The sequence below is a fragment of the Bombina bombina genome, chromosome 5, assembly GCF_027579735.1.
Source record: "Bombina bombina isolate aBomBom1 chromosome 5, aBomBom1.pri, whole genome shotgun sequence".
Classification (NCBI taxonomy): Eukaryota; Metazoa; Chordata; class Amphibia; order Anura; family Bombinatoridae; genus Bombina; species Bombina bombina.
The window spans coordinates 414945780-414973305 of NC_069503.1; positions in this window are offsets into that span (position 1 = coordinate 414945780).

Genomic DNA, 27526 nt, shown 5'->3' on the forward strand with positions numbered 1-27526 from the left:
TTTTTTTAGTTAATTGTCGTACGTGATAATTTAGCTCTACACTTGTAATCTAGCCCTTTGTATTTGTAACTTCTCAAAGTCTATTTGTTACTGCAACTTTGTGAACGTAAAAATTTAGATGCAGGAAAGGCTTTTCAGCAAACAGAAAAGGTTTTAAATTAATAGCTTTACAATATTTAATAGCAATCCAGCCATGTCTTTGATAAATTATTTATTCCTGTGAAGTTCAACAATTAATGGGCTCTTTATCTCTCTGTTAAAAGGTACTTTTCCCACTCTTTTGGAAGGACATCTGCGATGAAAAACTTAGGAACAGTTCCTAAAAAAGATTATTTTGGCTAGGAGAATATCCCACAATGAGGCACCACCTTATAGCATGATTAGTTACTGCTGATCCATTTGAAATAATTAGTTGGTCTTTAAGAAAAGTTTGCTCAGGGTCACTAATGCATCTTGTTCATACTAGATTACACTTCCCAAAATGCCATTCCAGAGCTTTATAAAGTGTCTTGAGGTGTCAAATTTGAACAGTCAAAACTAGTCTTACATTTTTTTTTTTAAAGTTTCTTGACAATGGATTGTAATCGGCCCCACAGTAAAAATAACACTTTTTTCAGAGGAGCTGAAAACCTATCGTGGTGGGAAATAACAGAAAATAAGCTATTGTGATTGCATTGAAAGTGCTCTTTTCCTACAGAAAAATAATCAAAAAGGCCTCAGTCGATTTATTGTGATCAACCCAATATTAGTGTCACAACACAATCTAAAACAAAAATATTTGCTGAGATAAGAGACTTAAGCCCCATGTTCAAAAGATTGTCAGGTCCACAAAGAAATGCTCATTTCTGTATCTACAAGCTACTGGCTAGCAAAATGGTATGAAAAGGGGGCTGACCCTCACTCTAGTTCATTGCGGAGGAGGATTGTTTTCATAAATAGAGGCATGTGTGTTTGTTGGATTATGGATTTTGCTCATTTTAATTATTTAAATGTGCTTATTATTATTATTTTAACTTTAATAGATTGAGCTTGCAAAGTTTGTATCTGTTTGTATCTGCTTGGTGATATGGCTTCTTAATGTCATCTGGCATGTCAAGGGTAATAAGTGAAACAATGTTGTCTGGGGGTTTATCAAGTCATTTTAGCTGTGAAATACGATAAGTTAAAAATGTCACTTTTAATGTGTCATTAATTATCGAGAATTTGTGTTGGGATCAAAATAAACAGGACTGGCATATGTTAATTATAGGACCATTTTTTTGCGAAACCAGTAAACAATGAAATCCGATGATCATTTTGCCTTATTCCTAAGGCTTTATCAAGGGTAAGGTGAAACAATCATCAGATTTACTGTTTTTAAGTACCATTATACTGTCTTTACTGTTATTGCTGCTAAGGTCTTATTTACTCTGATTGCTATAATGGCCTCAACAGCACTATGCCATTATACGCTGTTTAGAGGGCTTAGAGTGTCTAGTCTTAGTCCTAAAATAAAGAAAAATGTTGCCCTGCGCTAAGGAAAAAGGCACCAATAGACCAAGGGAAAAAATGGAGACCCCTATCTCCACAACCAGAAACAGAAAATTTGTATTTTGAAAATCGTGTCCCAGATGGAACCAGATATTTCAAAAGACCTTGGCGCTGCAAAACACTGCAGCTAAAACTAGTGATTGGATAAACCGTGACAATAGTCAAATGTTTAAAATATGAAACCTTTGGCCTCAGTAATGAGATAACTTCAGTAATGAGATAACTTATTTTAAAAGAATACAATGTGAATTTATTTATACAATATTAAACATTATTAAACATAAATTAAAAAAGCTGATCAGCAAAAAAGCAACAATAATTGTAGCAATTAAATAGTAAGAATATAGCAGTCAAACTAACTTGACACAATATAGCAACGCACAATATGGCACTATAGCAAATGTCAGTGTAGCATCAAAAAATCACAAAACAACCCTAGAGCTGATATGCGAAACAAATGTTGAAGGTCCAGAAAGAAGAATGAACGATCGAAATCCCCAGCTGATTCCTTGAGAAGCAGAGTGAGGCTGGAACGACAAACAGATCCAAATCATACACAAGCAGAGAACCAGACAAAAGGTGTTCACTTTTACTTACACCGTGTCTTGGTTGTTGCTGCGCTGATGGATCCCTTTTAGCAAGCTGTAGCAGAGCCGGATAAGCCTTTGGAACAATACCGGATTTTTCAAAGATACTCCGCTGAAAGCTGCAGTTAACACAGAAGCCGGTCTGTGCAGGTAATGTTACGTCAGGTGGCGTGGAGTGGGAGGAGCAACGCGTTTCAGCCCGGTCAGGGCCTTTGTCAAGCTCCAGAGAGGTGTAATACAAGGCTTTTTAAACCTGTATTAGCTGTGCTCATTGGTTGGATATCGCAAATGGGAGTGCCTTATGCATAAGAGACATAATGGTAACAGTTGCGCCATATACAGATAAATAATTAGTCACTGTGTAATATCGATACAATGTATAATGTGATGATACCAGGAATAAAAATATAGACATCTTAAACTTTATGCCATATGATAGTTAACATTTAGTTATATTAAAAATATTCTCTCTGTTACTGAGACCAAATGACCCATAAAGTGAGAGATATAAAATACATTTTAAATAAGTTTTTCTTTCTTTGTGCAAGATGGTGACATACAGCACTGAACATCCAATCTGTTAAATAGAAAAAATAATAATCATAAAAAAATAATAATCATAAAAAAATAAATAAAAATGGCAGTATATAGTACCATCAAAAAATATATATATATCATCAAAAAATATATATTTTTTGGGGAATGGTGACATAGAAAATCCCCAAAAAAAGTTTTTTTTTTTTTTTAAAAAAATTCCATCAAAAATTGGGTAATAATAAATAAATAAATAATAATTTTTTCATAAAAAAGGGGATTTCATAAAAAAGGTTATAAAAACAGGAAGTCTTAATCCCTAAGATAACACCCTATATCGAAGTCAATGTTTAAACCATTAGGTTGTAGAGTTTTTAAATTAAAAATCCAATTTGTTTCTTTTTTAATAAGTTTGGACTGTATGTTTCCGCCCCTCCAATTATTTTTAACTTTTTCTATTCCTAAGAATGAGAAGTGTGCAAGATTGCCATTGTTACATGCTGCGAAATGTTTTGCCACTGGAAGGTCTTTATTCCTATCGGAGTCATGATTTTCAATTGACCATATGTGCTCACGTATACGGTCACGTAGCGGTCTTTCGGACTCACCAATATACTGCTTGCCACAACGACACTGTATTAAATAAATAACAAATCTGTCAGAGCACCTAATGGTATTCTTTATTTTATATGATTTTCCCGTGATGTTAGAGGTAAAATCCTTCTGTTTTTTAGAATGTTGACATGATTTACATGTTAAACAAGGAAAGAAGCCATTTATTTTTTTACCTGTTGAATCGATCTGTGATTGGGTTTTGTTTTTATATTTTTTATTTTCAGTGGGGGCCAAAATGGTTTTCAAATTACGGGCCTTTTTATAAACAATTTGTGGTTTAGATGGTAATATTGGACCTAGTTGTTCATCATTTTTAAGAATACCCCAGTGTTTATTTAATATTCTTTCAACTAGATATTTGTTACTGCAGTAGTCAGTAATAAATGGGATAAAAGTGTGGTCATTTTTTCTTTGTGGCTTTCTATTAGGAGATCTTGTACTATTTTGTACCAATTCTTGCCTGTTGACATCTCTCACTTCCCCCCGTATTTTTTCTATCTTGTTTTTATCATAACCTCTCTCTAAAAATTTTTTTGTGAGTATATCTGATTGAGTTTCAAAATCTGCCATGTTTGAACAATTTTTTCTAACACGTAGAAATTGACCTTTTGGAATATTTTCTATCCATCTTGGGTGATGGCAACTAGTATAGTGAATATAACTGTTGGCATCTACACTTTTAAAGTGTATTTTGGATAGAATTTTATGATTTTCATGGAATAGTTCTAAATCTAAGAAACTTATCTTATGTCTACTTTTTTCACATGTGAATTTAAGATTTAATTCATTACTGTTCATTGATGAAACAAATTCCTCTAGTAGCTGTTCGTTGCCTCTCCAAATAATGAGGATATCGTCTATGTAACGATTATATGACACCAGGTTTGCTCCAAATCTAGTGTTCCCTAGGAACGACTCTTCCCAATGTCCCATAAACAAATTTGCATAACTTGGAGCAAACCTGGTGCCCATAGCCGTTCCTCTCTCTTGGTTGTAGAATTGGTTATTATAATTAAAAAAATTATGTGTCAAAATAAATTCGATTGATTTTAACAAAAATTCCCTTTGTTCACTCTTTATCGTATTATCATTGTCTAAAAAGTGTTTGGTGGCTCGTAGGCCATCTGTATGATTGATGCAGGTGTATAGAGATGTAACATCACACGTGACAAGAAGAAAATCCTCTTGCCACGGGATGTTTTCTATTACTTTTAGTACGTCTGTGGAGTCTTTTAAGTAAGAATGGAGAGATCTGACATATTTTTGAAGAAAGATGTCTAAATATTCGGAAAGGTTGGCTGTAAGCGACCCTATTCCCGATATAATGGGCCTGCCGGGTGGGTTTGTCAAGGATTTATGAATCTTGGGTAAACAATATAGTAATGGAATTTTTGGAAACTTGGGAAGCAGATAGTTCTTTTCTTTTGCATTAAGTATTCCCTTATCAGAGGCTTCATTCAACAGATTTATCAATTCATTAGTATATTTTTTAGTTGGATCACTGGATAATTTTTTATAGGTGTTTTCATCTTTGAGGATATTTTCACATATAGAGTGATAATCTGTGGCATCCAGGACCACTATACCCCCACCCTTATCTGCGGGCTTTATTATTAGATCTTCATTTTCTAGTTCTTTAATAATTTTTAATTGTTTTTTACTTAGATTACTATGTGTTTTATTGATTTTATCTTCAGTGAGGTTTTCAATATCTCTTAATACTAATTTTTCAAACGTCTCTAGTATAGGGCCTTTATCTTGTTTGGGGTAAAAGGTTGATTTATTCCTTAATTGGGTGTGCATATACTCACTATCTTGAACTAGAGTGTTATCTGCTAATTTCTCTGCTCCAGATTTTAGGAACCATTTTTTAACTGTAAGTTTTCTTACGAATTTATGTGCGTCGATATAGGCGCTAAATTTATTTACTTTACAACTTGGTGCGAAAGAAAGACCTTTACTTAATATGTTTTCATGATCCTTACTCAATGTTTTCTTACTTAAGTTAAAAATACCTAAATTTGTGTCTTTATTGCTCAAAACCTTGATTTTTTTGGATCTCCTAGCCCCTCCTCTCTTTCCTCTCTGTCTAGTCTTAGTCCTGCACATTTTAATAAAGCTATATTTTACCATTTTAAACAAAGTCTTGCCTGGGAAGCCGAGGGGCTAACACCTACCTGCAATCACACTTAGAGCTGAGGTATTGCTCTAATTAGAGTAAGTACCTGGCTTGAATTGGATGTTTCTAATATATATACAGAGTGCACTATTATTTATCTCTCTTTCCTTTACATATCTCCCCTGGAGACACAGCGTGGAATTACTTGTATCCTCCAAAGCTTACCATCATAAGAACTATATCATTTACAGATTAATGCACTTTTTTTGGATATTTTATTTTAACACTGTTTGTGTATTTATGTGAGCACTACAAATTGTTTTGTCACATTTCAGTTTTATATGCAGCAGTTAATTTAGGATTGAGATTTTTTCAATCATTCTATATTTCTGAGTATCATTCACAAGTTGTATTGCAATTCTATCGGCTAGATTACAAGTTTGGCGTTAGAAGCTGTGCGGTGCTAATGAGCAGTTTATGCTCACCTCTCACTTACAGACAGCGCTGGTATTACGGGTTTTTACAACCCAGACAAGAAGTGAGCGTTGAGCAAAATTTTGCTCCTTACCGCACTCCAACACCAGCGCTGCTTGCGTTAGCGGTGAACTGGTGTAACATGCTTGTGCACGATTTCCCCATAGGAATCAACGGGGAGTGCCGGCTGAAAAAAGTCTAACACCTGCCAAAAAGCAGCGTAAAGCTCCTAAACGCAGCCCCATTGATTCCTATGGGGAAATACATTTTATGTCTACACCTAACACCCTAACATGTACCCGAGTCTAAACACCCATAATCTTACACGTATTAACCCCTAATCTGCCGCCCCCGACATCGCCGCAACCTACATTATGTTATTAACCCCTAATCTGCCACTCTGGAAACTGCCGTCACCTACATTATACTTATGAACCCCTAATTTGCTGACCCAACATCGCTGACACCTACATTATATTTATTAACCCCTAATCTGCTGCCCCCTATGTCACCGCCACCTACCTACATTTATTAACCCCTAATCTGCTGCCCCCAACGTCGCCGCTACTATAATAAACATATTAACCCCTAAACCGCCGCACTCCCGCCTCACAAACATTAGTTAAATATTATTAACCCCTAATCTGCCGGCCCTATCATCGACGCCACCTACCTACATTTATTAACCCCTAATCTGCTGCCCACAACGTCGCCGCAACTATATTAAAGTTATTAACCCCTAAACCTAAGTCTAACACAAAAAGTACAAAAAAAAACTACTTTAAAGCAAATTACAAATCCCCCCCCCAACATTAAAACCCACCACACACACAACCAACCCTACTCTAAAACCCACCCAATACCCCCTTAAAAAAATCTAACACTAACCCCTTGAAGATCACCTTACCGGGAGAAGTCTTCACCCAACCGGGCCGAAGTCCTCAACGAAGCCGGGAGAAGTCTTCATCCAAGCCGGGCAAAGTGGTCCTCCAGACAGGCAGAAGTCTTCATCCAGACGGCATCTTCTATCTTCATCCATCCGGCGCGGAGCGGGTCCATCTTCATCAGCCAATAGGATTTTTTCTACCTTAATTCCGATTGGCTGAATTCTATCAGCCAATTGGAATTGAAGGGACGCCATCTTGGATGACTTCACTTAAAGGTACCTTCATTCTGTGTTAGCCGTCGATTGAAGAGGATGCTCCGTGTCGGATGTCTTGAAGATGGACCCGCTCCGCACCGATTGAATTGATGAAGATAGAAGATGCCGTCTGGATGAAGACTTCTGCCCGTCTGGAGGACCACTTCGTCTGGTTTGGATGAAGACTTCTCCCGGCTTTGTTGAGGACTTCGTCCTGGTTGGGTGAAGACTTCTCCCGGTAAGGTGATCTTCAAGGGGTTAGTGTTAGTTTTTTTTAAGGGGTATTGGGTGGGTTTTAGAGTAGGGTTGGTTGTGTGGGTGGTGGGGTTTAATGTTGGGGGGGATTTGTAATATTTTTTACAGGTAAGAGAGCTTATTACTTTGGGGCAATGCCCCCCGCAAAAGGCCCTTTTAAGGGCTATTTGTAATTTAGTGTAGGGTAGGGCTTTTTTATTTTGGGGGAACTTTTTTATTTTGTTAGGGGATTAGATTAGGTGTAATTAGTTTAAAAATCTTGTAATTTGTTTATAATTTTCTGTAATTTAGTGGGGATTTTTTTTGTACTTTAGATAATTTTATTTAATTGTATTTAATTTAGGGAATTCATTTAATTATAGTGTAGTGTTAGGTGTAATTGTAACTTACGTTAGGTTTTATTTTACAGGTCAATTTGTATTTATTTTAGCTATATAGTTATTAAATAGTTAATAACTATTTAGTAACTATTCTACCTAGTTAAAATAAATACAAACTTGCCTGTAAAATAAATATAAACCCTAAGCTAGATACAATGTAACTATTAGTTATATTGTAGCTAGCTTAGGGTTTATTTTACAGGTAAGTATTCAGTTTTAAATAGGAATTATTTAGTTAATTATAGTAATTTTATTTAGATTTATTTAAATTATATTTAAGTTAGGGGGTGTTAGGGTTAGACTTAGATTTAGGGGTTAATAAATTTAGTATAGTGGTGGCGACGTTGGCGCCGGCAGATTAGCAGTTAATAAATGTAGGTAGGTGTTGGCGATATTAGGGATGGCAGATTAGGGTTTAATAATATTTAACTAATGTTTGCAAGGCGGGAGTGTGGCGGTTTAGGGGTTAATATATTTATTATAGTGGCGGCGATGTCCGGTTCGGCAGTTTAGGGGTTAAAAAATTTATTTTAGTGTTTACGATGCGGGAGGGCCTCGGTTTAGGGGTTAATAGATAGTTTATGGGTGTAAGTGTACATTTTAGCACTTTAGTTAAGAGTTTTATGCTACGGCATTGTACCATAAAACTCTTAACTACTGACTTTAAAATGCGGTACCAGTCTTGACAGGAGAGGGTCTACCGCTCACTTTTTGGCAGACTCGTAATACTGGTGCTATGCAAGTCCCAATGAAAAAATAGGATACGCAATTTACGTAAGTGGATTTGCGGTATTTCCAAGTCTGGCCCAAAAAGTGAGCGGTACACCTGTACCTGCAAGGCTCGTAATACCAGCGGGCGTTAAAAAGTAACGTTAGGACTGGCCAACGCTGCTTTTTAAGCCTAATGCTCAACTAATAATCTAGCCGTATGTTTCTATGTAAAATTAACCTGGCAGTCAGAGCATGGGGTGTCCCTTATGCTGGAAAGGGATGGCCTCTGGATGTTTTTAAAGTTCTTACACAACCTTAAATATATTCTCTAAGCATTTACACCTACATCTCTCACTCATTTATTCATTCAGCTGTATTCTGGAGACTAGACATGTGCGATTCGTTTCGTATCGATTCGGAAATTCGGCCGAATTCGTAAAATTTGGGATTCTGATCGATCCGAATTAATATACTGCCGAATCTACCGAATAAATCCAAATTAGTTCGGATTTATTCGGATTTATTCGGTAGATTCGGCTGTTATATCACTCTGCTATGGGTTACACCTAATATACTGTACATAATGCTAGTCTAATGCCACCTAACACTTACCGAAATTCCGAATTTCCGAACCGAACCAAATCGAACCGAATCCAGCCGAATTTCTTCGAATCCGAATGAATCCGAAATGAATCCAAACCGAATCGATTCAAATTTCTCTGAATTCGAATCGGTAAGAACCGAAATTCGAAAAATTCTGAATCGATCCAAACCGAACCAAACCAAATTTTTTCGCCATGCACATATCTACTGGAGACATCAGTTTAAATGTACTATGCACCAATAATGCACATAACTGATACAAAAGTATATTAAACTGTAGAGAAAGTTTTCAGTTAACCCCTTGCACCATTCGTGTGCAGATCTACGTCATAGCCCATGGTACCGCATAATGTAGATCTATGTCCAACATGCTGGAAGCCCCAGCAGTCTTGTGGGCTTCCAGCATCTACCTTTATATAGTAACGGAGCATTATCGGTGCTCTGTTACCATATAAAGACAGATTTCCAGATCATCACAGACAATGACACGGTTTATGTCACTGTTTATATTGATCTCTGTTGGTGCCGAAGGGAGAGGTAGGTAAGGGACACAACACTATGGAAAAGGGGGATAAAAGAGAGGGTGTCAGTGTAATTTAACAATCGCAGGGAGAAAATAAATAAATACATTAATTAAAAAACCTATACAAATAGCTATAAATCAGGTACTGGCAGATAGCTACCAGTACCTAAGATGGTGGAGGCTATTTGGAGGGGGAAGGGTTAGAGAGCTGTCTGGAAGGGATCAGGGAGTGGGAGGCTATGGGGGCCTCCTATACTGCAGAAATTAAAAAATAAATTAAATTAATTAATTAAAAAAAAGAAGCCCTAAAACTTTATACTGACAGACTGTCTGCCAATTCCTCAGATGGTGGTGAAGAATGTGGGTAAGAGGGTGGGTGAACTGTTGGGAAGGGATCAGGGAGGTAGGAGATGTCAATCAATCCATTCACTGTCAGGAATTTCAGAAGTGTGGTGCACAGCTGCAATTAGCGGCATTCCAATAACCAAAATGCAATGGTAAAGCCATGCATGTCTGCTATTTTCCAGAGAAGCTTTTACAATCATTATGCCATGATTGCACAAGTGGTATGTAAATAATAAAAAGTTTGTGAAAAAGTTTTTTTTTATATGATCACAATTTTGTGGCAAAATGGTAGCATGAACTATACCAAAATGGGTCTAAATTAATACCTTGAGATGTATATATATATATATTTATATATTTAACACATATTTATATAGTTTTGATAGGTAAATAAAAAACAAGGTTCTATTTCTGCTTAAATGATATGATAGCAAAAATTCTCTGGTATTTTGGGCAAGCTTTTCTGAAATTCCCGGTATTAAAGGGATTACATTTATATTATTCTTGTGTCTGCATAATATTTCAATCAAGTTGGCATAGTAGTCATCTGTTGTGAACTATCCATGTTGCAGGAAGCATTCATCAAAATTTCCTCTGCATTCAAAAAACACAAATGACATGAAAACGGATAGAACAGTCATGGTGCTTTGTTGCTTAATTTGCATTTGTCTCACAATCAAAGTGATATATCTATGGCTTTTCTATAGTGATTCTGCTGGAATTAAAGGGATATGAGACCTCAGTTTTTTTTCTTTCGTGATTCAGACAGAGCATGCAATTTAAACAACTTTCTAATTTACTTCTATTATCAATTTTTCTTTGTTCTTTTTATATATTATGTTGAAAAGCAGGGATATATGCTTAGAAGCTGGCTCATTTCAGGATGGCAGCAGTTCTACAAGAATGTTATCCATTTGTAAGACCACTAGATGGCAGAACTATTTCCTGTCATGTAGTGCTACAGATGCCTAGAAATAAATTGAAAACTTTTATTAAAATGGTATGCTCTGTCTAAATCATAAAAGTATTTTTTTGGATTTCATATGCCTTTAGGTTTGTTGGTTAAGTAATTAATGACTTCACAATATTCACGTGGCTCTATTTCCCACAGATTTCTCAACAGCTCATAGAAAATGTCATGTAAATAAAAAAAGGTTAACATTAGACACTTTAATGTTTTCATCTGCTCAATATAGAACCATTTACTTTCACTACAGTAATGTGAACCCAGAGCTTTCCAAATAGGATTAGGACTTATTAATTTACCCTCAAACATAAACACATTTTTATGAAGGGTGTCTAAATCCACTTCTCAGAGGCTACAACAAACAAAATAAATAAATTAATAAAATAAAAAATAATAAATACAATCTTAACAAACATAATGATGAATGCCTGTCTGACCTGTCTATGATCTTTAAGCACTTGATTTGTATAAACCTAAAAAAATTTAATTTATGAAAAAATGGGTCATCTGTATAATCCAATAATACTTAACCCCAAATCAGCTGTCATGTAAGCATTTTTCCACAAGTGATAAATATGTAAATGGTTACACTGTATGATTTTCTCCTCTAAGATATGCCCTGGTTGTGTTTAACCCTAATTTATACTGCTGTTTGATATTAAATCAAAGAAAGGATGTGTTTCTATTGGGATTTTATTAACTGTAACAAATGCCTCCTTTTTTGCTTTTAACATCAAAGAGAAATGCTTTTTATCGTCCAATTTTCATGAAGAGGCAGTGAACATGCATCTTTTTTCCATTATTCCTTCCAGTCCAATACAACATCAAACGAAAGTGCATTGTACTGAAAATATCTACATCTGAAAAAAAAAAAACCTTTAAAATCTGTCACGCAGAATTATTACTACAATATTTTTGTTTTTCACTCTAGTGTGGAAAGACTTTGCCTAAGAAAATTTGGGCGCTTACCAATTATTTCATTTGTTTATTTTTACATGCTAAAATTGTTGCATATAATCTTTGTGAACTAGTATAGCTCTAAACAGCAGGTAACAGCAGTATGGAATTTAATTGCATTTTCCCCACAGTGGCAAGTAAACTTTATAAAACCTCTTGATATTATTTTACTCTGAATTTGAAAAATAATTAATTTTAGATAATTAACACTGTGGCCTAGATTTGGAGTTTGGCGTTAGCCGTGAAAACCAGCGTTATAGGCTCCTAACGCTGGTTTTAGGCTACCTCCGGTATTTGGAGTCACTCAAAATAGGGTCTAACGCTCACTTTTCAGCCGCGACTTTTCCATACCGCAGATCCCCTTAAGTAAATTGCGTATCCTATCTTTTCAATGGGATCTTTCTAACTCCGGTATTTAGAGTCGTGTCTGAAGTGAGCGTTAGAACTCTAACGACAAAACTCCAGCCGCAGGAAAAAAGTCAGTAGTTAAGAGCTTTCTGGGCTAACGCCGGTTTATAAAGCTCTTAACTACTGTGCTCTAATGTACACTAACACCCATAAACTACCTATGTACCCCTAAACCGAGGTCCCCCCACATCGCCGACACTCGATTAAATTTTTTTAACCCCTAATCTGCCGACCGCCACCTACGTTATACTTATGTACCCCTAATCTGCTGCCCCTAACACCGCCGACCCCTATATTATATTTATTAACCCCTAATCTGCCCCCTCAACGTCGCCTCCACCTGCCTACACTTATTAACCCCTAATCTGCCGAGCAGACCGCACCGCTATTATTATAAAGTTATTAACCCCTAATCCGCCTCACTAACCCTATAATAAATAGTATTAACCCCTAATCTGCCCTCCCTAACATCGCCGACACCTAACTTCAAACACTAACCCCTAATCTGCCGACTGGAGCTCACCGCTATTCTAATAAATGTATTAACCCCTAAAGCTAAGTCTAACCCTAACACTAACACCCCCCTAAGTTAAATATAATTTAAATCTAACAAAACTAATTAACTCTTATTAAATAAATTATTCCTATTTAAAGCTAAATACTTACCTGTAAAATAAATCCTAATATAGCTACAATATAAATTATAATTATATTATAGCTATTTTAGGATTAATATTTATTTTACAGGTAACTTTGTATTTATTTTAACCAGGTACAATAGCTATTAAATAGTTAAGAACTATTTAATAGCTAAAATAGTTAAAATAATTACAAAATTACCTGTAAAATAAATCCTAACCTAAGTTACAATTAAACCTAACACTACACTATCAATAAATTAATTAAATAAACTACCTACAATTACCTACAATTAACCTAACACTACACTATCAATAAATTAATTAAATACAATTCCTACAAATAAATACAATTAAATAAACTAGCTAAAGTACAAAAAATAAAAAAGAACTAAGTTACAAAAAATAAAAAAATATTTACAAACATAAGAAAAATATTACAACAATTTTAAACTAATTACACCTACTCTAAGCCCCCTAATAAAATAACAAAGCCCCCCAAAATAAAAAAATGCCCTACCCTATTCTAAATTACTAAAGTTCAAAGCTCTTTTACCTTACCAGCCCTGAACAGGGCCCTTTGCGGGGCATGCCCCAAGAAGTTCAGCTCTTTTGCCTGTAAAAAAAACATACAATACCCAAGCCCCCCAACATTACAACCCACCACCCACATACCCCTAATCTAACCCAAACCCCCCTTAAATAAACCTAACACTAAGACCCTGAAGATCTTCCTACCTTATCTTCACCATACCAGGTTCACCGATCGATCCAGAAGAGCTCCTCCGATGTCCTGATCCAAGCCCAAGCGGGGGGCTGAAGAGGTCCATGATCCGGCTGAAGTCTTCATCCAAGCGGGGCAGAAGAGGTCTTCCATCCAATTGAAGTCTTCATCCAAGCGGGATCTTCTATGGTCATCCATCCGGAGCGGAGCGGCAGGATCCTGAAGACCTCCGATGCGGAACATCCATCCTGGCCGATGACTGAACGACGTCGGATTCTATCAGCCAATCGGAATTAAGGTAGGAATATTCTGATTGGCTGATGGAGTCAGCCAATCAGAATCAAGTTCAATCCGATTGGCTGATCCGATCAGCCAATCAGATTGAGCTTGCATTCTATTGGCTGATCGGAACAGCCAATAGAATGCAAGCTCAATCTGATTGGCTGATTGGATCAGCCAATCGGATTGAACTTGATTCTGATTGGCTGATTCCATCAGCTAATCAGAATATTCCTACCTTAATTCCGATTGGCTGATAGAATCCTATCAGCCAATCGGAATTCGAGGGACGCCATCTTGGATGACGTCATTTAAAGGAACCATCATTCGTCGTTCAGTCGTCGGCCAGGATGGATGTTCCGCGTCGGAGGTCTTCAAGATCCTGCCGCTCCGCTCCGGATGGATGACCATAGAAGATCCCGCTTGGATGAAGACTTCAATCGGATGGAAGACCTCTTCTGCCCCGCTTGGATGAAGACTTGAGCCGGATCATGGACCTCTTCAGCCCCCCGCTTGGGCTTGGATCAGGACATCGGAGGAGCTCTTCTGGACAGATCGGTGAACCCGGTGAGGTGAAGACAAGGTAGGAAGATCTTCAGGGGCTTTGTGTTAGGTTTATTTAAGGGGGGTTTGGGTTAGATTAGGGGTATGTGGGTGGTGGGTTGTTATGTTGGGGGGCTTGGGTATTGTATGTTTTTTTTACAGGCAAAAGAGCTGAACTTCTTGGGGCATGCCCCGCAAAGGGCCTTGTTCAGGGCTGGTAAGGTAAAAGAGCTTTGAACTTTAGTAATTTAGAATAGGATAGGGCATTTTTTTATTTTGGGGGGCTTTGTTATTTTATTAGGGGGCTTAGAGTAGGTGTAATTAGTTTAAAATTGTTGTAATATTTTTCTTATGTTTGTAAATATTTTTTTATTTTTTGTAACTTAGTTCTTTTTTATTTTTTGTTCTTTAGCAAGTTTATTTAATTGTATTTATTTGTAGGAATTGTATTTAATTAATTTATTGATAGTGTAGTGTTAGGTTAATTGTAGGTAATTGTAGGTAGTTTATTTAATTAATTTATTGATAGTGTAGTGTTAGGTTTAATTGTAACTTAGGTTAGGATTTATTTTACAGGTAATTTTGTAATTATTTTAACTATTTTAGCTATTAAATAGTTCTTAACTATTTAATAGCTATTGTACCTGGTTAAAATAAATACAAAGTTACCTGTAAAATAAATATTAATCCTAAAATAGCTATAATATAAATATAATTTATATTGTAGCTATATTAGGATTTATTTTACAGGTAAGTATTTAGCTTTAAATAGGAATAATTTATTTAATAAGAGTTAATTAATTTCGTTAGATTTAAATTATATTTAACTTAGGGGGGTGTTAGTGTTAGGGTTAGACTTAGCTTTAGGGGTTAATACATTTATTAGAATAGCGGTGAGCTCCAGTCGGCAGATTAGGGGTTAATGTTTGAAGTTAGGTGTCGGCGATGTTAGGGAGGGCAGATTAGGGGTTAATACTATTTATTATAGGGTTAGTGAGGCGGATTAGGGGTTAATAACTTTATAATAATAGCGGTGCGGTCCGGTCGGCAGATTAGGGGTTAATAAGTGTAGGCAGGTGGAGGCGACGTTGTAGGCAGGTGGAGGCGATGTTAGGGCAGCAGATTAGGGGTACATAGGGATAATGTAAGTAGCGGCGGTTTACGGAGCGGCAGATTAGGGGTTAATAATAATATGCAGGGGTCAGCGATAGCGGGGGCGGCAGAATAGGGGTTAATAAGTGTAAGGTTAGGGGTGTTTAGACTCGGGGTACATGTTAGAGTGTTAGGTGCAGACGTAGGAAGTGTTTCCGCATAGCAAACAATGGGGCTGCGTTAGGAGCTGAACGCTGCTTTTTTGCAGGTGTTAGGTTTTTTTTCAGCTCAAACAGCTCCATTGTTTCCTATGGGGGAATCGTGCACAAGCACGTTTTTGAGGCTGGCCGCTTGCTTAAGCAACTCTGGTATCGAGAGTTGAAGCTGCGTTAAATATGCTCTACGCTCCTTTTTTGGAGCCTAACGCAGCCTTTATGTAGACTCTCAATACCAGAGTTATTTTTATGGTGCGGCCAGAAAAAAGCCGGCGTTAGCTACGCGGGTCGTTACCGACAAAACTCCAAATCTAGGCCTGTGTCTTTCCTCTCCTGTGTGTCTATGTGTGTGTATATATATATATATATATGTATATATATATATATATATATATATATATATATATATATATATATATATATATATATATATGTATATGTGTGTGTGTGTAATTTGGTAGACTTATTATTATTATTTTTAAAAAGTAACAATGTATGTATGCACATTTGCCAATTTCTGAGTTGTTTTAATGTCCATATCATATCATGAAATATTATTATAAATTGCCTAGATTGCTCTAACATCACATTTAGATTGATTTTATGGCCCCATTTATAAAACTGCAGCCATAGTTTAATCAGAAACCATTGCCTTTTGAAGATTGTTTGCCTTGATAGCTATAAGGACCTGGTAGCTATTCCAGACACCACATCAGCACTTCAACTTTACTTTAAAATCATTCTTCTGCTCCCATCAGTTGTGTGTCTAGTTGTGCATGCTCTACGCTCCTTTTTTGGAGCCTAACGCAGCCTTTATGTGGACTCTCAATACCAGAGTAATTTTTATGGTGCGGCCAGAAAAAAGCCGGCGTTAGCTACGCGGGTCGTTACCGACAAAACTCCAAATCTAGGCCTGTGTCTTTCCTCTCCTGTGTGTCTATGTGTGTGTATATATATATATATATATGTATATATATATATATATATATATATATGTATATGTGTGTGTGTGTAATTTGGTAGACTTATTATTATTATTTTTAAAAAGTAACAATGTATGTATGCACATTTGCCAATTTCTGAGTTGTTTTAATGTCCATATCATATCATGAAATATTATTATAAATTGCCTAGATTGCTCTAACATCACATTTAGATTGATTTTATGGCCCCATTTATAAAACTGCAGCCATAGTTTAATCAGAAACCATTGCCTTTTGAAGATTGTTTGCCTTGATAGCTATAAGGACCTGGTAGCTATTCCAGACACCACATCAGCACTTCAACTTTACTTTAAAATCATTCTTCTGCTCCCATCAGTTGTGTGTCTAGTTGTGCATGCACGTACCACTATGAGATTTAAAGGGATCATTACTTATTTCAGGAACTCCTACCTAATTGCCCTCAGGAGTGGGAGTTCCTATACAAACTTGCTCAACTCACCATTCTGGGCACAATGGTTGCAGTAGCAACTTCCAGCCTTGTGTCCACTATCCTGATTTTTGTCAATTATCCTGCCTTGGTTCCAGTATCCCGCTTTGCATAATTTATCCTCCCTGGTATCCTGTCCTGAGTCTAGTATCCTGCCTTTTCCTACCTTGGATCCAGTATCCTGCCTTGCATCCAGTATCCTGTCTTTTATCCAGTGTCCTGCCTTAGATCCAGTGTCCTGCCTTATCTCCATTATCCCGCCTTGTATCTAGAATCCTGCCTTGTATCTACTTTCACCCTGTTGTTGTCACCTGTGATTTACCTGGACTGATTATATGCTACCTTGCCTCTAGCCTGGCTCTGTTCCTTACTACCATACTGATTCATTAGCATCTCCAGAAATATAGCGGGTGAACTTCCTGGATGCACGCCACTGTTTTGTGGGGCTGTGGTTTTGGAGTGGGGCCCAAGGTGAGAGGGTGGGACTATTTTGCTGTAAAAGTGGTCGGGATGCCATGGGTGGGATAGGATGTGTCACAGGAAGGTTCAGGTAAAGTTGGGGGTCTGGGCATATCTTTGGGTTGTAAAATTTTACTCACACCTGGGAGAGCACATGTGATGCCTTCCACTATAATGCCCTCTAGCCACTCAGGCGACACCACTGGACTGATTACTCAGTACCTCTCTGGCTTAGCTTTGGATTCTGATTTTGCCTAATTTCATACATTGTGTTGGATTCGTAGAAATACATCTCATGATTTTATCTTACTTTCATCTCCCTTTGGAAAAAAAAGTATGATTTTGTAGCTGAATTGAATATGGTTGTTAGAGGTATTAAATTAACCCTTACGTGGCATGAAACTACTGTTGCCTTCTTGGATACTAAAATGGTGAAGGAAGGTCTTAATTTGCGATGTGATATACATACTAAGACCACAGTTAGAAATAATTTACTACTCCACTACCATAGTTTTCACCCTTGGGTTCTATTAAACTCCCTACCTAAAAAAATCTCATGATTTTATCTTACTTTCATCTCCCTTTGGAAAAAAAATAACCTAATTTGCTAAATAGAACAAGGGTTAGAATACTTTGGCTAGATTATGAGTGGAGTGCTATATAATGCTACAGCTTGCATGTTAACATGTTGACTTTGACTCTTTGTGCGTTGGGTAGTGCGCTTATTACAAGTCGAAAGTAAAGTTTTTTTGCTTGAGTGATAACCCAACACACACAAAGAACCAAATTTATAATATCATGACTGTGTAAATGTACTTCCCCATAGGCTTCAAAAGAGAGAGAAAAACAGAAAAAAAAACACTTGTGCACTAATCCTAATCGCCATATGCCCCCTACTCTAATAACAAAACCAAAAACAGGAATCAGCAATCAGTCCCCTTTACAAGTGCAGGTCTCCACATAGCATAGAAAACACAAAGTTCCACAGCACATGAAATATAACTCACTTTATATGAGTTATATTTCATATGCCAACATATTGATGGGTAATTTTGAGGAGAAATATGTGTATGAAAATCCAGTATATATAAAGTTTGGAGCCACTTGGTGGTGTTTTATCGATGATGTGTTTGGCATATGGGGGGCAACATTCACTCCTTGTATGATTTTGTAGCTGAATTGAATATGGTTGTTAGAGGTATTAAATTTACCCTTACGTGGCATGAAACTACTGTTGCCTTCTTGGATACTAAAATGGTGAAGGAAGGTCTTAATTTGCAATGTGATATACATACTAAGACCACAGTTAGAAATAATTTACTACTCCACTACCATAGTTTTCACCCTTGGGTTCTATTAAACTCCTTACCTAGGAGTCAGTTGATTAGGGTTAAAAGTATTGTCAGCCAGGATGGCATCATACAGGATATATTAAGAGAATTGGGTAATAAATTATTGGATAGGGCTTCTTTGCTGCTTAGATAAAAGGAGAGTAAGACAAAGAAAGAGGGTACTAAGATGGACCGATTGGTGGTCCTAGTCTCTAAATATAGTAAGAACAGTAGAGAGATCAAAAATATGGTTTACCGACATTGGCATATTTTAAAAGATTGTACACCAAATATTAATAGTTTACAACAAATCCCTATGATGACCTATAAAAGAAACCGTAACCTAAAGGATATGCTAGTACAGACTGACATAGGTAGTAGTAAAAAGTCTACCCAGAGTTACATAACATAGAAAAACCTGGGGTGCTACCCTTGTCTGGGATGTAATAGCTGTAATTCTATGATTAAGGGGGCCACATTTTTTCATCCTAGATCTGGTAAAATATACAAAATAAGGGATCATTTTACTTGTAATTCCACCTTTGTAATTTTTTTTTTTTTTAAAACTATGGCATATACATGTTTCAAAACATAGCAATGATTAACGCAATAACAATATAACAGGCAAAAAATAAAAAATAAAATATATATGATGAATGCCAAGATACATCTGAAAACCTCATTTTGTGTTTTTATATGATATGAGTAGCTATTATTCCAGGCTATAATGTTAAAAAGGCACTCTGAAAGAGCACTGTAGCTACTGTATAGACCCATTTTATTCTGAACTAATTTGTATTTGAACGCTTCATATTGTTAAAGTCAGGGTCATAATGTCAGGAGCTTCATAAAAAGCAAGGGGGGAATTAGGAAATAGTCAGCGGGTAAGCACCGCTTATACAGATAATTTGTCTATATAATAATATTATAGCATACTTAAAATATTTGATGGAAATAGCAATAATAGCAATATAAATAGCTATGGTCAACTACTGTGGGGGGGGCGGAAGACCATAGAAATGTTAATGAACATGGTCACTTATTTATTGTTGTCAAACATGTGGCGTATAGGACTGTGCTATGCGAGAGTTAAATATAATTTGTCATTTATGTAGTATCTCCCCTCAGGGAATTTGTCACCACTGGACAGAGCCGGTTAGGGGATAGTGGATATGACCCGCTCGCAGATAAAGAGCGGGAAAGGATGAGGGGAGATACAGTCTGTAAAGAAAATGCCATGGGAGCTAGCGGCTCTATAAGGAAGAAGCCCGGGAATATTTAGGATAGATAAAAAGTAAGAATACATTGGGAGTAATAAACAGCATGTAAATATGGGCTATACTAGACGATATTGAAGATAAAAGTTGGGTATTATTGTATATTAATCCTTTAACATCTAGGGTATAAGACATATCTGATAAAAATTAGTAAAGTGAAATCATACTAAACATTAAGTATATACGTGGCTGACCCCTTTCTATCATAGTAGCATAGGGTCTAGCAGGTATAGGTATATAGTTGTGGTACTTATATATAAGTGTACCTTTAAGATAGATTATAATAATCTACAAAATTAGGAAATTGCTATATGTCCGGTGTGGGCCAAGGACTGCAGTACCATGTGTATTTCAGAACGTCAATATAACTCTGGCTAATACTTAATGTGGTAGCTTTATATGTTGTGAGCCAGTATGTAGCATTCTTCAGTAGTAAAAATAGTGTCATAAGGATAGATATCCTGCTCTTTGGGAAACTAAAGACTGTAGATATAATTATATGGCATAAAATTACATTGTTTAACTGCAGAGATGTTATAAAAAGAAATATGTGAGATGGCTAGAACAGTAAACAACATGACAGATATCAGTTGTGTAGAACTATATAAACACAATATAGAGAGAACCAAATACAATTCCAGAGAAATATAGCGAAAATAATATACGCAGCACCTGCCTACATCTACATATTGTCTATGCATGTGCATACCAAACTGCAATATGCACAACTACTGTACTGTACCTATATGAAATATTTAAATCTCTTGCAAAGATTAAACTGTACAGAGCTATAATAAGCTGATGCTAAACAGAACATTCTATACTAAAACATTGTGTATAATCCCCCAAATTGCAGCAAATCATAGAGGACTGTCATTATGTTACATGAGGTTAATCTAAATCTCTTCTAGTGCAACAAACTCAGCGGGTGATATCTACGTGACACTAGAGGGTTAAATTAGTGAGGGCATAATAGCTGTGCTCATGAATGGGCAAAAACATCTTTAACTAATCCTTTACATTTGGATATAGAAGGCCTCAATAACACACATGAACATGCTAAGATAATAAGTAGTGGCAGGCTACTGCAGAGCATAACACACAGAATATGATATTATATGATACTATATGATATAGTATTGTTGATAGCATTATTATAGCTTGGATGTGGTTTACATATTATGAATAAACGGGAGCATTAGGTTAACTCTGAGCTCAATCTAACATTAGGATAACATGGGAAAATTATTGATATGACAAACGGATGGAGACAATGAAATGTAACAGGAAAAACTGTGACGATAACTAACTGAAGTGGACCTATGCGCTGTCAAATTAAGGTAAAAATATATGATGTAGACCCTTTTGAGTAAGTCCTCTCAAGCTATATTGCATCAGCAACTAATAACATGGCAGCAGTGTCAAAACTATAGTGGAGAGTCCTCAGGCGACCCTATCTACAAGGAAGTTCATGGCCCACAGTTAGGATAAAGTTAGAAAGTTAACGGACCAAGGCAGATCCGGAGAACACTGACACAGCTCCGAGTGCAGTTCTATGCGGGGTATGCGTAACAGAGTTATGTTTAGTCATGCAGGGCTTGCACTGAACTAGGATAAAAATAAAGATGGTCTAATGTAAAAGATCTGTGTATAGATTTCCTTCTTAGTGAGAGCTCAGTTGGAGGGACTCTAACAATAAGGGAGTGACCGGGTCACTAGAATTACCCCACACCTCTCCTTTGTTGCCTCTCAAGCCGAAACAAATAGGAAATGCAAGTTCCCACTTTCAACTGACACAGATTGACCTCCAGGCCGTTAATAAAAATCATCTTCCCGGTAGATAGCTTAAAAGATCGATCCTGTGTAGGTGGGGGCTTCTCAGTGAAGGTTCGTTTCAAGGCTAGGCCTCCACTTCGTGTAAAGGAAACATGTCTAATTGAGGTCATAAACACAGACTCTCCTATGTGGCAGTTCACCCCAGTCGGCATGTCCCCATGAGGCTGAAACGTAAAACCTAGACGTGAAGAGAGAGCTGTGGGGAACATGTCGGCACGTACACACGCCAAATCAGCATGTGATGGCTCTTTAGCCTCTAGGTCGGTGTCTAAAGGCAGTGGACAAACGGATTCTAGAGTTTGTTCTAAGTCCCCGTTATCTTGGCTCACCATAAATCCAGCAGCGGGAGTCCCTGGGTTTTCCTGCAGCGGCGGTCTAGATGAGGACCAAAACTCCTCGCTCTGTTCCAGGTTACGTCTCATAGCTTCATGTCTCTGCAGCAGCGTGAGGGCAGCTAAGAGATCCATGAGGTCTTCTTTCATGCTCCGGTAATGTCGTTCCAAACTTTGTTGTGCTTTCTGTTCCCAAATTTTCAATGCTTCCATGTCAGCAGATCAAATTGGCTGTAGGCTTTTATGAGACCTCTTCACGTGGCACTATCTAGGAAGTGAAATCAGGTCCAGGCTTTCACGATAATCAATCGATAGTTTCCATATGTTAAGGATAGGTAAAAATTGTCTTCTGCTGGTTTACTATATAGATTTAAATCTTTCATATAGACAATAAACCATGTAAATATATTAGAGAGCCAGGAGCTGCATCAAAACACGTCCTGTCTCCTCAACAGTTGGCTCCGCCCCCCCACCTTTGTAATTTACTTAACAAAATGCCCATGTTCGAAAATTTACATTGGGCAGATCACAAGAAAGGCTGGTGACCGAATTAGGGAACATAAGTCTAACATTAGATGTGGGGATAAGTATTCCCCGGTGTCATCTCATTTTTTAGAAGCTAAACACTATCAGACAATTGAGGTGGCAGGTAATAGATCAGATTAAAATGCCCAGAAGGAAGGGGCGGGGGGAATGACAGGGAATTACTATTAAAGAGAAGGGAGTTACACTGGATTTTTATATTGAATGTCCTTCGACCACAGGGCACGAATAAGGAATATGACATGTCTGTTTATATTTAAGCATCTGTATGTGTATTTTAATGATTCATGGAAGAGAAGTAGGTTATATTCATTAAAGGGACAGTCTACACCAGAATTTTTATTGTTTTAAAAGATAGATAATCCCTTTATTACCCATTTCCCAGTTTTGCATAACCAACACAGTTATAATAATATACTTTTAACCTCTGTGATTATCTTGTATCTAAGCCTCTGAAAACTGCCCCTTTTTTCAGTTCTTTTGACAGACTTGCAGTCTAGCCAATCAGTGCCTGCTCCCAGATAACTTCTCGTGAACGAGCACAGTGTTATCTATATGAAATTTGTGAACTAACACCCTCTAGTGGTGAAAAACTGTTAAAATACAATCTGAAAGAGGTGGGCTTCAAGGTCTAAGAAATTAGCATATGAACCTCCTAGGTTAAGCTTTCAACTAAAAATACCAAGAGAACAAAGCAAAATTGGTGATAAAAGTAAATTGGAAAATTGTTTAAAATTACATGCTCTATCTGAATCATGAAAGTTTATTTTGGCCTAGACTGTCCCTTTAAGTGTCACTAGATGGTGCAATCTGCATTGTGAATGTTTATTTATGTAAAAGCAAGATGTTTTAGGCAATTAAGGAACTTGTTGGCCCTAGGTTGCTTTATAAGTGTAATCAGTGTGAAGTGAATCTTATAGCATGAATAAGGGTTGAGAGCCAAAAATGTCGCTACTTTCTGGACTTACACTTTGCAATAAAGTGAGTTATATTTCATGTGCTGTGGAACTTTGTGTTTTCTACTCCACTCTAATAACACCTAAACCACCACAAAGTCCACCACAAAGTACCCCACTACACTAATAACCACGAAATCACCACATTGCAAATCACCTCACTATACTATTAACCACAAAACTGCCACATAGCCAACTGTAAAGTAGCCCAGCAAACTATTAACCCCTAAACTGTCACAACCCCATGACAAAATACCCCACTACACTAATAACCCCTAAACCACCACACACCCACATTGCAAACTATCCCTCTACACTATTAACTCCAAAACCACCTCAAAGTAAGCCACTACACTATTAAACCCTAAACTGCCACAACCCATATTGCAAAATACCCCTTTACACTATTAACCCCTAGACCGCCACAATCCCCATTTAAAAATACCCACTAACACATAAACCTCCAAACCAGCTAAGTCCTCTAAACTAAAACCCCCTAAGTTACCAAAAAAATTTAAAATGTCATAAAACAAATCTAACATTACATGAGAAAAACAACCCTAACATAACATAAAAAAGCTCCATTACAAAAAATATTTTACCAAAAAACAAAATAAAATACAAAACAGTTATACCTATACTAAAACTAAAGTCCAACTTAAAAAAAACACCCCAAAATAAATAAAACCCTATATTAACGCTAAACTAAACTATATAAATATCCCTTAGAAGGGCTTTTTGAAGGGCATAGCTCTAAAGGGATGTAGCTCTTTTTCACAAAACAAATACTAACCCATTCTATAATACAAGTGATCCTCACCCACCCAAAAAAAGGCTATCTAAAAAACCTGCTCCAAAAAATACCCCAAAAAGGGCAGTTGGTTGGGCATTGCCCTTAATGGGCATTTAGCTCTTTTGCTACCCAAAAAAAACAAAAAACCCTATTCTAAAAAATACCAGTTATTATTTACCAAACTTGAATCTGGTTCCTACTTGGTGGCAGAGTTCCATCTTCCTACTTGAGGTTGCGATCCTTCTTCATCCTGGCGTTGGTGGTCTATCTTAATTCTGTCTTCTATCTTCATCCAATTTTCTTTTCTATGGATCTTACATCCCCAACATTCTCTTCATGCGGTCACTAGTCACACACTGGATTTTGAATTCATGGTACCCTCTTTATATAGGGGTGCCCTCACATTCCTATTGGCTGATTTTCATTTTCAAATCAAATCAGCCTATAGAATTAAGCTTTTTCTGAATTTATAAATGACAATCAGGCAATAAAAATTCAAGAGTACCCCTATATAAACGGAATAATAGCATTAAAATTTTTCAAAATTCAGTGTGTGGCGGGTGATGGCATGAAGAGGATGACAGAAATGGAAGATCCGAAGATAAGAAGAAAAGAAGATGGATGAAGATAAAAGATCGCCGCTGGGATGCAGATGAACCATCACCGCCAGATGAAGATGGACAGCTGCCACTAGGATGAACATGGACTGTAGCCGCTGGGAGGTTTACGGGTTAATAGAGTGGAGGTATTTTCTGATGGGGTTGTGGTGGTTTAGGGGTTAATAGTGTAGTGGGGAACTTTGCAGTGGTGGTTGTGATGGTTTAGGGTTAATAGTGTAGTGGGGTAGCTTGCAATGTGGGTGTGTTGCAGCTTAGGGATTAATAGTAGTTTAGTGAAACTGTTTCCTCCGGCCAAACTCTTTTTGCACTTTCAGGTTGTGTAAAAAGTTTGAACGTTAAATGCTATTGGGTTTGAGCGACAGCATTTACTTTTAACTTGTAATATGAGTGCACATTGCCACTCTATGCTGCCCATAGAAAATATGGGGAGTGTAATAACCTCAAGTTCAAGTAAATAAATTTAAAGTAATTAAAAAAGGCCTCATATATTGGATTCAAGCATAAAAAACCCACTATCTCGCAATCGCATTTAAGCTCCTCACGCAAATGATAGCGCTCCAACCATAATCTATCCCATTACTGGTTAACTAAAAAAAGTAAATGTACTAAAATTACAAATATATTTTGTTTGTGTAAGGGCACACAAAGGTTTAGTGAGCATGGCATGCAAAATATTTGCTTATGAACAATTTTAACTTGAGTCTATGACAGATTTTTTATTTCTTTGCTTGATGTCATGAAGTCCCATTATTGAAAGGAATTATCAAGCATGTAGATCATTGGGATCTAGAGTCCCTTGCCATTAAGTTGGTGGTAATTAAGTTAATAAATATTATTAGAACTCATATATAAATTAGCAAAACTGCAGCTTATGGAGCATAATTGCTAGATATTCATGGTTTATGTAAAGGAATGTAAAGGAAATTCTTGTGTCTAGTTATCTAAAACATTATGCTAAAATGCATTGCAGTTTTGAAAACGTGATAGATATTCCAAATGTGCTTATGTAAGGGAACTCTCCAATATCTCCCAGTCCGGCCCCTCCGGTCTCAGCGAACGCAGATAGTGCCTTCTTCCATCACATGGAATGCCGAGACTCCAGTTCTCCTTAAGCAGTTTGCAGCTTCTAGGCACTTTGGGCCATGCGTTGCCTAGATTTAAAGGGGCCACGCCTAAGTAAAAGGAAATTCCAACTGGAGGACTTAGGTGTTAGAGTTCCTATAAAAGCTAACTCAACCCATCACTCTAGGCTGAGTTATTGTCTTCCAACCTTGTTCCTGGTTCCTGTGAATCAAGAGCATACTTACCTGCTACCTGCATATGCTCACATTGTTCCAGAGACCATGCATACTTACCTGATACCTGTGTATGCTCACCTTGTTCCAGAGACCAAGCATACTTACTTGATACCTGTGTATGCACACCTTGTTCCAGAGATCAATCAAACTTGCCTTGAAAATGCATATGCTCACCTTGTTCCCGACACTAAGCATAATTACCTTGCACCTGTGTATGCTCACCTGGTACCTGAAAAACAAACAGACTTGCCTGATACCTGTGTATGCTCACCTTGTTCCTGAAGCTTTAGCTATCTGGTATCTCATGACAGTCTCACCAACAGTATCTGCCAGGAATTCTGTACCTGCTGAGAATCTTTTGTCCATACCAGTGAAAGCCTTCCTCAAACCAGCTATGCCTGCTGTACTCACCAACAGTACCCGCTGGGTATCCAGTGCCTGCTGATAAACATGTGTCTACCATGCCAGTAAGACCCTTCGTTAAACCAGCTGTGCCTGCTGCACCTATATGGTATCCCATAATGGTCTCACCAAAAAAGAATACACATTGTAGCACTCAAAGTCCATGAAAAGTATTGGTTGGTGGATACGTCAGTAAAAAAAAAAATCTTTATTGGTTATAGTTAAAAATGGGTGCTTTAAAAACAACTAGAAATATTCAGACTGTTTGGTCACAAGAAATCCTGGATTAAGTCAGACCAGGAAATGAAAATAGATACAGTGTTCTAGGTTGGATATTCTATGGGGTGACTAATTATTCAGCCATTTATAATATGGCCCATACTTTAGTATAAATATCGACTTATGTGAATTAGGTTGATTGGCAGCAATCAGGAAATGGTGCTTGGTGCCCGAATATGTCTAGTTGTTTTTAAAGCACCAGTTTTTAACTATAACCATTAAAGAATTATTTTTTTATTTTTTACTGACGTATTCACTAACCAATACTTTTCGTGGGATTTAAATGCTACAATGTGTATTCTTTTTTTCAGCTTTTCTTTAGCTGTTCT